Below are 2,613 nucleotides of genomic sequence, written 5' to 3'. Positions count from 1 at the left end.
ATCCTCATCATGAGAGCTATGGGTGGGATTTCTCTCTCCCATTACATAGATGAAGAAACTAAGGTTTCTTTCAGAGGATGGCATTTTGTTTTCGTTTCTCATTCTTGCTGACATACCCAAAGCACTTCAAACGCTTTTGTCTTCACTCTATTGCACAGATAAGAATGCAGGCAACATGGATACACCCTAATTCAAGAAGATTTGCTAACATCCAGCTTCCTCCAGTAAACCTGAGTCAAAAGCCCCAGACTTTCTGTCATCCAACCCATGTGCCATTTCCTTTTTCAAGGAAGCTCGATGGGGAAGTCGGAGTGTCCTGCAGTTGTTTTCTTTTCTTGTGTTTTAACTTTTTATTTATTTATTTGAGAGGTAGAGAGAAAGCTTTTTCACTCCCTGAAGTGCATCTCAGTGCTCCCTGGCTGGGGCTGAAACCAGAAGCTAGGAACTCAGTGCAGGTATCCCAAGTTTAAGATAGGAGCCCAATTACCTGAGTCATCACTGTTGCCCCTCAGCACCTGCATTAGCATGACACTTGACCCGGAGTGGAGCCTGGTAATGAACCCAGGTACGCCCATGTGGGATAACAGCTTAGATAAAGGCTGGCTCCACTACAGCTGTTGTGCGCAGGTCACTCAGCCATGAGCACACCATCTGTGCTTTTAGTTACGAGAGGAAAGAGAAAGCTCTTCTTTCTGGCCTCACCTGTGGCCAGCCAGAGCCTACTGAGTCCCTCCCATTCCTTCATTTCCCATGATCCCCAGTGTCTTGTGAATATAGTCACCCCAGATGCTTTCCCAGCATCCTCTCTGGTCATTCCATGGTAACTGGCCATGCTGCATACTCTCACTTCCTCCACTCACCAGGCCCACTCCAGCCTTTGAGCCTTGGTGTGCTTCTCTGGAGATGCACAATTCCCCTGCCAAGTGCCTACAGAACCCTCAAAGTCCTGCTCTTAAAAAGCCTCCACTGTTCTCACTTTAGATCTTTTGTAAAACACTTATGCTTCTATGTTACAAGGCTTTGTGGGTCTGCACTCCCATCACGGATGAACTTCAGAAGGTCCGGGGGAGCTCTCCTTGTGTGCCCTTGAATATCCACAGCTACCGGCCTCAACTGAATAAAACTAATCACTTATTGCATATTTAGCCAAAAGCCAGATGCCTCTTTTTAGAAGGCACTTCCTTGCCACGTGACCTCTCTGCACTGATTCTGGAGAGAGTTTTGTTCATGTGGGGAATCCGTTCTGTGCTGGGGGAGGCAGATGGGTGTGTCTTCCAGGATGCCAGAATTCGGGGAGAGGGGATATTTGATCCTTTTTGTGTTTCCTTCAAGGGAAACAGTATGTGTACTATGAACATATGACAATGAAGGTTCAAAAAAAAAAAAAAACAACCTTGAACTTTAAGAGCTAAAAGAAAGCACTCTCCAATCTAGGCCACTGAGTCTGCTGGGGAAGGGTCAGCTGTTGGTGGTTGCGAAGTTCATCCACCTGCTTCTGCTCCCCGTGCAGCCCGAGAGCAACCACGCCGCTTGGCTGTCGGTTGGCAGACTTCTGAGCACGTTTCAGTACAGTACCTCTAGAAACCAGCGCGTGGAACTGCTAAAGGCCCCTGCCTCTGAAGCACGGTTACTGCCCCACGGAGGATCCGGCCACACTGCAAGGACTGAGGCTGTCAAATGACACAGGCTGGCTGTGCGGGCCGGAAAGGCTCTCTGAGGCCATCGCGCAAGGACACTGAGGCTCTGATGAACGATGAAGGACTGGACTTGCTCGATTTGCATCCAGTTGGGATCTAAGCCCAAACCCATGCCTTAATCTGGCCGAATGGGCCAACAGCTGATGGCGCCATCCTGACACCCAAGGGAAGCTTCAAGGGGGAAGAGAGGATTAAAAACACACAGGAGCAGGCATTTAACCTAGTGGTTAGGTCATATCCCACATGGGAGTGTGTGGGGTTCAATAATGCTCTCAGACCCTGATCCCGGGCCCTAGCCCTGGGTAATCCTGGCCCAGCCTCAGCTGTTGTAGACATTTGAGGGGGTCGAGCCAGTAGCTAGAAGCTTTATCTGTCTCTGTCCCTATACTTCTCAAATACAATTTTAAAAAAATTAAAAACACCATGCAAAAATTCCGATTTTGAAAACCAAGTTCTAAATCCAGTGTTAGACGAGTATTTCATGGTGCTCGTACTTTTTCTACAGTGCTCTGCTACCAGCCAGCTAAGGGGGGTACTATTCATTTGTCATCACTGGGGGCCCTCTAGAGAGAGCCTAAAAGCTAGTACCTCAAAGTTACAATATCCCCTGGCTTTGTCCTGCTTTCTCTTTCCATGTAATTCCATTCAAACACATGCAATCTACTCCAGGGCCTACCTTATCGCCATTGTGCAAAGGGAGGGAGAAGCAGAGATGAATAAGGATATGTAAATACGCATGGCTACGGATACTTTTTTCCCTAGCACTGCTGCACCACAAGGGAGCATCGGGAGTAAATTCAATGAAAATCGGCACCCTCACCACAGTATAGGTTGTTACCTCTTGGAAAATGTTAGGTTGGTTCCTTGAGAGATTCAACCACATTCCCTGCACCCGTGTGCACCATTTTTCCCTCTA

Source organism: Oryctolagus cuniculus, chromosome 1 (genome assembly GCF_964237555.1).
Source record: "Oryctolagus cuniculus chromosome 1, mOryCun1.1, whole genome shotgun sequence".
In the NCBI taxonomy this organism is placed as follows: Eukaryota; Metazoa; Chordata; class Mammalia; order Lagomorpha; family Leporidae; genus Oryctolagus; species Oryctolagus cuniculus.
This window is presented reverse-complemented; position numbering follows the sequence as displayed.